General features: G+C 41.3%; 1 protein-coding gene across 9 annotated transcripts in view; it reads left to right on the forward strand.

Annotated features, from left to right (window-relative positions):
• The window catches only part of TMEM91 (transmembrane protein 91), a 510,612-nt gene that overhangs the window by 45,860 nt on the left and 451,276 nt on the right, over positions 1–13,476 (forward strand). For 7 of the 9 annotated variants that reach the window (XM_068250624.1, XM_068250623.1, XM_068250638.1 and 4 more), the window contains exon 2: positions 1,537–1,628. The exons of the other annotated variants lie outside the window; for them this stretch is intronic. The gene's annotated coding sequence lies outside the window, so the exon portion shown is untranslated. The remainder of the gene's footprint in view (positions 1–1,536; positions 1,629–13,476) is intronic. 9 annotated transcript variants of the gene reach the window in all.

A 13,476-nucleotide genomic window follows, 5' to 3' on the forward strand; every position in this document is an offset into this window, starting at 1 on the left:
TCAAAATAAGCATACACAAGTCATACTTACCTCCCGTGTAGTCTACTCCTCAATCTCTTCTCTCCTGCATCCTGTTTGTCCACTGTGATCAGTGTAATTCTCCGTCCTCCATTGTAAAAATGCCCATTACACCCTAACAGCTTTCTGGTCAGCACACAGTTAAACTGTAACATCGCCCACTTGAGCCATAGGGAAACATGGACATTACCTGGTACATCAGTTGTCCACTCAGCTATAACTGACAGCAACTAATAAATAACTAACAGCAACTGATATATTTTAGTTCTGACAAAATGTTGTCAGAACTGGAAGGGATCACTGTCGGAAGAAAATGGTGAGCTTCTGAGAGGAACTGATGGCAAGGTAACTATGCAATGTTCATTTGAAGTTACCTCATGTGTTTATTTTAAATAATTTTACTCAGTACAGGTTCCCTTTTAAAGAGAAACTCCAACCAAGAATTTAACTTTATCCCAATCATTAGCTGATACCCCCTTTTACATGAGAAATATATTCCTTTTCACAAACGGATCATCAGGGGGCGCTGTATGACTGATATTGTGGTGAAACCCCTCCCACAAGAATCTCTGAGTATGTACTCCTGGCAGTTTCCTGTCTGTGAACCTTGCTGCATTGTGGGAAATAGCTTTTTACAGCGGTTTCCAACTGCCAAAAAAGCATGCAGCAGCTACATTACCTGCCAACAGTAAAAATGTCACCATATAATGTCAGAATGTAAATCAGGGATTTAAAAGATTATACAATAGGTAAACACTGACTAAATCATTTATACATAATTATTGTAAAAATGAAGCACTTTTTTTATTACATTATTTTCACTGGAGTTCCTCTTTAAGTGAGAAGAATGTGGAGGCTGCCAAACTTATTTCCTTTTAAACGATACCAGTAACCTGGCAGTCCTGCTGGCAGGCAACTGGTATTGCTTAAAAGGTAATAAATATGGCAACCTCCATATCCCTCTCTCTTCAGCTATCTAGTAGTGGCTGGACAGTAGTGGCTCCGTCTCTGTCGCAGGAGACCAGAGTTAAAGTCTCGGCTCTTCCTGTTCAGTAAGCTAGCACCTATTCAGTAGGAGACCTTGGGCAAGACTCCCTAACACTACTACTGCCTATAGAGTGCATCCTAGTGGCTGCAGTTCTGCCAGGAGAAAAGTGCAACTTAAATGTTATTTATTTGGCTTTGTCTTCAGTTGTCCTTTAACCACAAACCTCACTTGGGGATTACCACCGGGGAGGTTGAAACAATATATTAGCAAATATATTGAGAATGTTGGAATCTGGGTAGACATAGTAATAGCTGGTCTCATGTCTGTCAACGGTGCATAATCATGGAACGCATATAACAGTTTCCATTGTTCTGGAAGGGACTTATTGTTCAGTAGCTCTGTAATACATCTTGCACGATATACATCAAGATGAGAGCAAAGTAGGTACAGCAATAGTAAGACACAATAGAATGACCTTGTAAAATGGCATTGTTCCCCCGTGTGACATTATAACAATTCATGTTCTTTAGGTATACAACGTGAAAAGCCAGAAGCTAGCCACCGTACATTCCGGCGTACAAGACTGGGCATATAAGGTGACCCCCCCCCCCAACTTTTCCAGGTAAAATATAGAGTTTGGGATATACTCGCTGTATAAGACTATACCGTTTCCAACGCACACCAAATAAAAAAAACTAAAAAAAAATCATCATCATATACTGGTGCTACAGTATGTATGAACAGATACTGGTGCTGTACTGTATGTGGTACCCAGTATATAACAGTATATATGGGCGATTGACTGGTTGGATTGGTCAACTCTCCCTCTACCTAAGCGGATTGGTCAGCTCTCCCTGTTTATCAGAGCGGTATGGAAGAATAGATCGTGCTGTGCCCATAAAGCGCGCCTCTTTAACCCTTATGGCCCACCCTTGTATCCTATTTACCTTCACTACAGTCCTCAGCAGCGAGATCTGAGAGTTTGTAAGGCCCAGTGCACACCGAGCGGTTTTTGGAGCGATCCGCCGGCCGCATCCGCCTGTAAAAACGCTTGGCTAATGTATTGCAATGGGATAGTGCACACCGGCGGTTTGAGGTTTTTGCCCAGCCGCAAACATGCCTCCTGCTGCACGTTTGCGGTTTTCTGAAGCGTTTCGTCCTCAATGTAATTTATAGGAAAAACGCAAACCGCTCTGAAAAAAGCTACTTCAGAGCAGTTTGCCAGGCGTTTTTGTTACAGAAGCTGTTCAGTGACAGCTTTTACTGTAACAATATGTGTAATCTGCTACACAAAAACGCACCGAAAACCGCTAGGTATGTTTAGAAAACCTCTCTAAACATACCTAGAATCGCTCTGAAATCAGCTCCCACTGGGCCTAACTGGATAGGGCGTATCACCCGGCATCAATGACACCTGGCGTATAAGACGACCCCTGACTTTTCAGAAGATTTGCAAGGGTTAAAAAGTAAGTAAGTCTTAAACGCCAGAATGTACAGTACATACAAATCAGAATAGTGCCTGTAGCATTTAAAGGGAAATGGCACTTTTGTTATAAACAAGAATCCATGCTGTACAAACGTTTTTGTTAATCACCTTTATTAAAACTGATCTTTCCATTTCAATTTGCAGCTAGTTAAGAATTTCCCCAACCTGACTGTAAGCTCAAATTGCAGTTTAGCATTCTACGTTTTCTCATTGGCTTTCTGTTGGCATGTGACTTTCCAGACACGATCACCTTGCTGCACAAGTAACTTGCCCCAAAGGACAGCAGTCATTGGGCTTACATTTTAATAGTGCACGTATTATATAATTTTTCAAGGACAACTGACGGAGAGGGATCTGGAGGCTGCCATATTAATTTCCTTTTAAACAATACAAGTTGCCTGGCGTCCTGCTGATCTGTCATGATGCATTAGTAGTGACTGAGTTGCACTCCTGAAACAAGCATTCGGCAAATACAGTCAAACTTATCCTCCCCCGACAAGCCTGACAAGCGCTGATTCATTTAACTTCCCTGTGCAGTTGTGGCTCTCAGCACGGAGATAGGTGGAAATAGCCAATCTCTGTCAGATCCGCTCTACTACGCAGGCGCAGGAGACTTGCACCTGCGCAGTGGAGCGGCCTGACAGCGATCGGCTATTCCCACCTATCTCTGAGGCGGAGAGCCAATACTGCGCCTGCACTGGAGCCGGGAAGGTAAATATTTACATCCCCGCTGTTCGGGGAGCTTTATCTCCGCCGCGGGACCGAGGAGGACGGGGGAAGCCTCAATAGGATCCAGGGGCTTCCCCCACCGAGGTGAGTACCCCCCAGGGGAATATTTTTTTAGTTACAGGTTTTCTTTAACCAATGATTGAACTTCATCCCAATGAGTAGTTGATAACCCCTTTGCCACGAGAAATCTTTACCTTTTCTTGAATAGATCAGGGTGGTCTGTAAGACTGATATTGAGATGTAACCCCTCCCACAGTGTGATGTCATGACCTTGGTCCTGACAGTTTGCTGTCTGTGAACCTCGTTGCATTGTGGGAAATAACGGCTTTTTCCTACTGCCAAGCAACAATATCTCCCTCTGTGCACAGAACTCTCAGTAACAAACATTCCGTACTGATCATCTGGCAGAACTAAAGATGTCACAGCCAGTAATTTCAGAATGTAAATCAGGGAGAGGAAAGGTTTTACAATGGGCAAACACTGACTAAATAATCTATAAATGTATATTGTAAAAAATAAGCAATTTTATTTACTGTATTTTTTGAACTATAAGACTTACTTTTTCTCCCCAAAAAGTGCAGGAAAAAAGTCACTGCATCTTATAGTCCAAATGCAGGGAGTTCCCGACTTGTGAACGCCTGCCAATACAAACCTCCAACCCGTCACAATGTTGGGGACTCCCTCTACAGTACCCATGCAGAAAAGAAGAAAGGGACATAGAGGGGGACACAAAGGGGCATAGAGGAGGACACAAAGACAGAGGCAGACACTTGGGGGACACATGAGGACACAAGGGGACAGAGGAGGACAAAGGGAGACACAAGAGGTACAAGGGGCCACTGTCAGAATTCTAGCTGTTTTATTTATGCAGGAAAAGTGGTTATAATGTGTATGTTTTAAGTTTTAATGTTCTATGCAAAATTTCATTGTAAACTGTAAGTTGGGGTACTTGTTTAATATATTGCTCTGTGACATTTCAGCATATTCCAAGCTGTGAAGTTTATAAGATTATTTTAACTTGTAGGCTAGAAGATTGTTGACAACATGTACTTGTTACAAGGCCGTTACAGACAGCAAGAATATAATGCCATGTTTTGACTATGAAACATTCTGGAATGTAAATACTGAACTTTGCAAGGTTGTCCCATAATTAGGACAATTATGCCACCTGACGGTTTTATAGTCTTATAATTCATATTAGCATGAAGTTTTAAATCAGGATGATACCATTTTAATATTATAATTATTATTAATATTGCTTGTTATTTACATGATGAAATGCTGACCTCTGCCGGTGGACATTATTTTTATTTTATTAGAAAGGCAAATATATAGAACATGATTTTATATTATTAAGATTTAATATGCAATTATTTCTTATATGATTGTTTTAAGAAGAATTATATAATAATCTTTATATTTAAATAAGTATATTAGAAGCCCTGTATGCTTCAATAAGCCTTAAATTGTTGAAGGCTCTTACAGGTCTGTGTACAGTGTTATAGTGTCAACCTGACCTGGGAAAGTACAGACACATTCCAAAAACTAATTAGCAGAAGGGGATATTATCAGAAATGCATCATAAATGACATTGTTTAGTCTGTGTCTTGGGAAAAAAGTCAACCAGCAGACAAGATGGCTGGTGACGTTCATTTTTAATCAACTGCGTCAGAAATGACCTGATCAGAATTTATAAACAATAATAGTATGATTTAGGTATTCAAAACATGGTAAAGCATTGACGCATGGAAGCTTTAGCCAATCAGAACCTGAGAATTGGGGAAATTCCAGATTAGGCAGCCATATTGCTTCCTATCCCTATAAAAGTAGGAGCTGAAAGCTCATAGTTTGCAGAAGCCCAACAATCTCCTGAGAAGACACATGAGGCAGAAGCTACCTTCCCACATGTGGTTCTAGATGCTGAAGAGATAACAGAGAAGAGGTAATATGCTTAATATTCTGATGATTTACTTTATTAATTTTTCAGCATTAAGTTTTGTTAAGATGTTAGCAAGAAGTTTTTTTAGAAGTTATTTTTTTATGCTATTTCTTTAAGAAGATTACTACAAGTTTTACACAGCTACTAGATACACAGCTATGGATACAGATGAGACTACTTTTGATCTTATTCTACATAACACAACTGTTATATTCCTTTTTGAATGTACTTAGAAGATTGATGAACGCTTGGCTATAAAGACCTTGATAAGATGGAATACTGTTAGAAGGAAACCCTACTTGGAACTGTTCATATTTTGTATATATGCTGTATGATAAGCAAATACAATTTTTTATATAAAATCATATGCTTAGTGTTCTGATTCATTTCAAGGTATACAATCAATCTATAATTACTGTTATAGAGGGTTCAGGCCCCACTATGCCGGGTTTATATGATAGCAACGCTTTAAGGGCTGGTCCTTTACTGAGTTAGCAATCATGAAAAAGGCAAGAACCGCTCAGGTTCAGGTAGAAAGGTGGCATAATCTACAAGATGCCCCTTCACAATGGATGCACCAGGTTTAGTATATATTTTTTCCCTGATTTTTGCCCTCTAAACCTAGGTGCGTCTTATGGTCAGGTGCGTCTTATAGTCGGAAAAATACGGGTATGTTATTTTCACTACAGTTCCTCTTCCAGCACTATCCTAATTGCCTCCTCTGGTTGTTACCCTTAGGACTGGTGATGAGCATTCACTGAGCATCACTTCCTCCTAATAATAAGGGGTCTCCACATATCAACCCCCCTCCTCAGGTAAATAGGGAAAGGTGGTCATTTTTTGACCCCCTACCTACATATGCTAAATATTTATATGTAAAACGTTTATTTAAAATAAGTCCCAAAACCATTTGTGTTCAAAATAATAAACAATACAGTTAGTCTCCAACTTCTGGACGCTGAACGAATGGCATAGATTCAGTGGGAACAGGTCAAAAAAATTTTTTTCAAGTTGGGCTTGTGGTTTTTGAGAAAATTGATTTAAAAAAATTCAAAGAAAAAATGTCTTTTACACTTGTATAAGCAGGAACAGGGCGCAGAGGTGACGGAGGATGGAGGTCAGGGGACAGAGACAGTGTTCTGACTTAGGAGCTGATTCAGGTTGAGATCTGTAACAGCATCTTGGGGGCACTGCTCTAGATCTTTGTCTTCCATCAAATCTGTACTTTGTGGAATACAGAGTTGTAGAGCCTAGAAACTCCTCATCTAGTTGCAGGAGTAATTAGCTGCATGGGATGCGACTTTTGTTACTTATTTTCCTCACCTGGAATAATTCATTGACTGGTAACAAACTTAGACACTCCCATGTCACAGGCTCTGCAGAGAATCATGTGGCTATAGTTGTGTTAGCTTACAAGTTTCTAAGATGAAATGAGTCTTGCTACTAACCCTGCTGTGCATATGACTGATACCGAAAACTAGGAGAGAGATTGTTGAGAGCTTTGTATATTTACTGTTTAGTATTTATAGTCTAGTTCTTGTGAATGCCTTTACATTTAACCACTTTTTAATTCCTAGTAAATAGAACTGGGCATAATTACTTTATGCAGTACTTTCCACATCTTAACCATAGTTATTGCGAAGAACCCCTTTTTAAAACAGGTGGTAAGATCTTATTTCCTCTATATGTAGTTCATGACCTCTAGTCCTTTGTACAGAGATAGGGATAACATTCTCATTTGCTAAGCTTTCATATTGCTTTTCTATGTACAGTGGCTTGCAAAAGTATTCGGCCCCTTTGAAGTTTTCCACATTTTGTCACATTACTGCCACAAACATGAATCAATTTTATTGGAATCCCACGTGAAAGACAAAGTGGTGTACATGTGAGAAGTGGAACGAAAATCATACATGATTCCAAACATTTTTTTACAAATAGATAACTGAAAAGTGGGGTGTGCTATTCAGCCCCCTTTGGTCTGAGTGCAGTCAATTGCTTATAGACAGTGCTAATGACTAGAGTGCACCTGTGTGTAATCTAATGTCAGTACAAATACAGCTGCTCTGTGACGGCCTCAGAGGTTGTCTAAGAGAATATTGGGAGCAACAACACCATGAAGTCCAAAGAACACACTAGACAGAGAAATTTAAAGCAGGCTTAGGCTACAAAAAGATTTCCAAAGACTTGAACATCCCACGGAGCACTGTTCAAGTGATCATTCAGAAATGGAAGGAGTATGGCACAACTGTAAACCTACCAAGACAAAGCCATCCACCTAAACTCACAGGCCGAACAAGGAGACTGCTGATTAGAAATGCAGTCAAGAGGCCCATGGTGACTCTGGACGAGCTGCAGAGATCTACAGCTCAGGTGGGGGAATCTATCCATAGGACAACTATTAGTCATGCACCATGTTGGCCTGTATGGAAGAGTGGCAAGAAGAAAGCCATTGTTAACAGAAAAGCATAAGAAGTCCCGTTTGCAGTTTGCCACAAGCCATGTGGGGGACACAGCAAACATGTGGAAGAAGGTGCTCTGGTCAGATCTGACCAAAATGGAACTTTTTGTCCAAAATGTAAAACGCTATGTGTGGCGGAAAACTAACACTGCACATCACTCTGAACACACCATCCCCACTGTCAAATATGGTGGTGGCAGCATCATGCTCTGGGACTGCTTCTCTTCAGCAGGGACAGGGAAATAGGTCAGAGTTGATGGGAAGATGGATAGAGCCAAATACAGGGCAATCTTGGAAGAAAACCTCTTGGAGTCTGCAAAAGACTTGAGACTGGGGCGGAGGTTCACCTTCCAGCAGGACAACGACCCTAAACATAAAGCCAGGGCAACAATGGAATGGTTTAAAACAAAACATATCCATGTGTTAGAATGGCCCAGTCAAAGTCCAGATCTAAATCCAATCGAGAATCTGTGGCAAGATCTGAAAACTGCTGTTCACAAACGCTGTCCAGCTAATCTGGCTGAGCTGGAGCTGTTTTGCAAAGAAGAATGGGCAAGGATTTCAGTCTCTAGATGTACAAAGCTGGTAGAGACATACACTAAAAGACTGGCAGCTGTAATTGCAGAAAAAGGTGGTTCTACAAAGTATTGACTCAGGGGGGTGAATAATTATGCACACCCCACTTTGCAGTTTTTTATTTTTAAAAAAAATGTTTGGAATCATGTATGATTTTCATTCCACTTCTCACGTGTACACCACTTTGTATTGGTCTGTCACGTGGAATTCCAATAAAATTGATTCATGTCTGTGGCAGTAATGTGACAAAATGTGGAAAACTTCAAGGGGGCCGAATACTTTGCCACTGTATTTATACATATTAATTAGATCCCCTCTAAGTCATTTCTTTTTCAAATGAAAGAAGCCCAGTTGTGTTTTTTTTTTTTTTTTTTTTTTTTTTTTTTTTTTGATTAGTAGCTTAATTTTGTTACCCATTTTAAATTTCCGTATGTGTCTTCTTTCTGTTATGTGGCACTCAAAATTGTATTCCCTACTGAAGATGTAACCAATATCTTCAGAAATCAGCAGTCAAGTCTCATGTAACCTAATTTTAATATTTTTAATACACCTGCAAAGATAATTGTATATTATAATGCTTAAACTATTGTCTGGGCATTGGAGTATCTCTAGATGGATTCGGATAGCTGCTGGTTTAATTTCTCCTGAATACAAGTGAGAAGGATTCTGTCATTGTGCACTCCCATCACGTACGCCTTACCCAGAGAAATAAAATTATTATCTTTGAGGGGAAATGATTTAAAGTGAGTCACTTCTTCCAAAACCTTAATTAAAAATATCTCGGTAAATGGCTGTTTTGGCCAGAATACAGAAATGGAGGGAGTTATTATTAGAGGCAGGCTGGGGTTTTCAATAGCGATAAACCATATCTTGGCGTACATGCTGTGACGTTAAATGACCCCTTACTGTTTAACTCACTCCTTGCTGATAAGTAAACATGACAGCTTCTGGCATTTTATCACGTCACCCTGGGGGTCTTTTCTGCTCAGTGTTTGCTGTGTGCCCTGTTATTCCACAGCAGCGTTATAAAATGGTATCTCGTTTTGACAGAGCACTAGCGCTGTCATTGAATGAATGAATGAATTAAAAACACTTAGGGTAGCCATACATCTAGCGATGATGGGCAGATTCAAACAAGAGACAAATCTCTCTGATCGATTGGAAGCAAGATCTGTCAGCTGCGCAAACACTGCAGGACGATTTCCGATAGATATTAGAATTCAATCTCTTGGGAATCGACTGCATATGCCACCTGGCCGCTGTTCCTCTAGTGCAGTGATCTGCAAACTTGGCTCTCCAGCTGTTAAGGAACTAGAAGTCCCACAACGCATTGCGGGAGTCTGACAGCCACAGTCATGATTCATAAAGGCAAATGCATTGTGGGACTTGTAGTTCCTTAATAGCTGGAGAGCCGAGTTTGCAGATCACTGTGCCATAGTGCATACATGTCAAAATCTGGCCCATGGGCCGAATCTGGCCCTCAGCCATTGAATTTGGCCCTCTAGTGGTTTCCCCACTTTGCATTATGTTTGGCCCACTCTAGACCATCAGGGAAGCTGTATTAGAAGTGAAGCCCTAGAACACCAGGGAAGCCATATGGGGGAGGGAGGGAGAAAGCATTAGACACCAGGGAACTGTATAGGGGAGGGAGGGGAGCCACCTGGGAACTTTATAAGGAAGGCAGCCAGTAGACATTGAGGTTGCCCCACGACTAGGTCCCAGTGTACAATTTCGGCCCACTTTGTATTTGTTTGACACCCCTGCCCTAGGGTAGAAATGTGCCCCCCCGTGGGCATTTATACATTGCCTGTCCGCCTTCTGAATCCACCGCTCTTCCATTATCCCTATACACACCACCAGCATGGCGCATGTGTGATGTAAATTTTTCCAGCTGGGTGGTTTGAAAAAGTAGCCGGGTGGGGCGAGATGAGAGAATACAGGGCTGGTGCTTTTCTGCACAACGCTGCTTATAGCAGAGGAGGAAGTGAGCCAATGACAGCCGGGTACTTTCTAAAACTAGCCAGGGTACCCGGCTAAATGGCCCTGGGGAGAACTGATGTCTGATCGACATGCTCGGTCTGAAATTGGTTGCATTGTCGGTCATGCATTTGGCAGCACCGATTTTCATTGATTATAATCGTATCGAATTGTTGATCGGCCGCCAAGTCGCCTCATGTATGGCACCTTTAGGATGCCTATACATTGCTCAGCTAACAGCATAGATATCTGGCGATTCAATCAAAATTATCGAATTTGGCAGATATCGCAGCCACAACATAGCCACCTGACCGATAACTTTGATCAATTTCTAGAACGATCGGGCATGCTGTAAAATTTTGGTCGCAGGGGCTCAATTGGGTGTGCAGTGAAAACAGCATTTGGTTTCCCGGCTACGGATGGACCCCCGGCCCTTTGTGTTGCATGCTCACCTATCACGTCTCCTCCCATTTCTGGCGTCTCTTTGAATTGACACTAGGAGTGCCTGTACCATGTGACACCAACACATGTCCTGACGTCACTGTGTGCTGGTGTCACATGGTACAAGAGCTCCCGGTGACCTCTCCAAATGATGTTGGACACCCAGAGGGAGGCGAAGATTCAGGTCAGCGCGAGGAAGGGACCCACCCACCTACATACATTGCGGGGCAGCCCAGCAGGCAGCGGCACAAGCATGATTTCCAATAGCTTTCATGCTTAAATCTATTGGAAATCGGTCTGCAGTGTGTGGGCAGGGAATAGATCCCTCTATCTCAGTGTTCCCCAACCCTGTCCTCAAGGCCCACCAACAGTGCATGTTTTGTGGAAATCCACACAGGTAGGTAATAAGCTCTGCTGCGACACTAATTACCCCACCTGTGAATGTTTATGGTTTCCTGCAAATCATGTACTGTTGGTGGGCCTTGAGGACAGGGTTGGGGAACTCTGCTTTATCTAATCCGATTTGATCTATCTTAAGCCTCATCTACACGGTACACTTTTCCATCAGATAGACAGATCTATTAGATACATCTAATAAGAAATTGCATCGTGTGTAGACATCCAAATTGTCTCGGGTCAATTTTGCGATAGATTTTGCTTTGATACGTACCCGAAATCTATTGCAAAATCTAACGCAATCCGATTGGACGGGTTGGAAGTTAACTAATAGATCCGTCTAATAGCTCTGATGGAAAATTGTACTGCGTAGATGAGGCTTAATGGTTGATCTGGTGGCAGATGGAGAGGTGTATGGCCACCTTTGGTAATGTGCTTCCCATTCCTATACTCCCAGTCAGAGCAGCTTTAGCACAATAAGCTGGGGTTTTGTCCTGAGTCAGTATCTGTACACAGAGCCAAATCGTTCTATTCAGGAAGCAGCAGCCAATGATCACGTGACCCATACTGCTAATGGGTGTTAAGCAGCTTGGTAAAATAATTATACATTTTAATGAAAAAACTATCTAGGGAATTTTAAATTCTGTGCTCATATAAACCTACCCCTTACTAGTTCTTATGGATGCCTGGGATTTCATTGTAATTCCATCTACGATGTCATTTCTTGAACAGCACTAGTTGATACACTGTATCTCTTTATAGGTGTTCTAAAGCCAAACTTCAGGTGCAAATTTACATTTATTTGTTTAGTGTAGGAAAAATACCCTGACTTTTTTTTTTGTGCCAAATGAGGCTTCTGCAAACCCTGTCTTAAATTTTATATTTGAGTTGGTTCAGTTGCAGTAGTTTATAGAACAGTGATGGCTAACCTTGGCACTCCAGCTGTGGTGGAACTACAAGTCCCATGAGGCATTGCAATACTCTGACAGCTCTAAGCATAACTCGGGGAGGCAGAGGCATGATGGGATTTGTAGTTTTGTCACAGCTGGAGTTCCAAGGTTAGCCATCACTGTTATAGAACATTCTGTGGAGGGACTGCTGCATGGCTTGAGACAGGTGAATTGGTCATCTGTTACTAGCCAATCGACTAGTAGTTCGGCATAACAGGTTTAGGTGCTATTAGCCAATCGCCTATGACTAGTCATTCGCCTAGTACTTTGGCTAGCGATCGCCAGCCAATTGGCTACTAAATTCGGTGGTTTGAGCGCCTGACATGGGGAGCAGTGTTAGGCATTAGGAGGGAGGGTTAAGCCTGCTACACACTTTCAGTTATCATTGGCCAATTATACCATCTCCATTTAGAATGAGGTTTAACAGATATTATTGGATATTATGAGCAGATTTTGTAGGTAAACCCTCATACTACATGGCCATGGTAAAATTGTCAAAGGACAGAAACAAGCCTACGGTGATTAGATGCCATAAGGTTGTTTGCTGCCACTACACCATTTCATGCTGATCTGATTTTGTCAGCCTTTGTTACCGGTAATCGTCATGATTTTCCTGTATAAATTGTTGGTTGTTACGAATAAAATTGTCAGTTAAATATATAGGAGACACACACAGTGATATTTGAGAAGTGAAATTAAGTTTATTGTATTTACAGAAAGTGTGCAATAATTGATTAAACAAAATTAGGCAGGTGCATACATTTGGGCACCACAAAAAAAAATGAAATCAATATTTAATAGATCCTCCTTTTGCAGAAATTACAGCGTCTAAAAGCTTCCTGTAGTTTCCAATGAGAGTCTGGATTCTGGTTGAAGGTATTTTAGACCATTTCTCTTTACAAAACATCTTTAGTTCATTCAGATTTGATGGCTTCTAAGCATGGACAGCTCTCTTTAGCTCACACCACAGATTGTAATTTATATTGAGGTCTGGGTGCTTAGATGGTCATTCCAGAATGTTGTACTTGTTCCTCTGCATGAATGCCTTAGTGGCTTTTGAGAAGTGTTTAGGGTCATTGGCCTCAATTCACTAAGATCATGCTAGAGATAATAAGGCAAGAGAAAACTTACCTCCACACGTGAGAGAGTTATCTTACCTCTTCATTCCTTAAGTCACCTCTCCTGTAGTTAATTTACCTCCTCTGTAGTTAATTTACCTCCTCTGTAGTTAATTTACCTCCTCTGTAGTTATTTTCACATGCAGCTAATTAACAGCCTGTCTTTAACTCTGGAGTTATTTTAAGGATTGGAGAGTTAATTTAAAGACAGAAGAGTTAAATTTAGGCTTGCCTGAGGTAAAATGTTTCCTGAATACTACATGCCTTATCACCATGGTAACAACTCTAGAAGAGTTATTAAAGACAGGAGATAAGTTTAGTGAATTGAGGCCATTGTCTTGTTGAAAGATCCAGGCCTGGTGCAGCTTCAGCTCTGTCACTGATTTCTGGACATTGGTCT

This window comes from Hyperolius riggenbachi, chromosome 8 (genome assembly GCF_040937935.1).
Source record: "Hyperolius riggenbachi isolate aHypRig1 chromosome 8, aHypRig1.pri, whole genome shotgun sequence".
NCBI lineage: Eukaryota > Metazoa > Chordata > Amphibia > Anura > Hyperoliidae > Hyperolius > Hyperolius riggenbachi.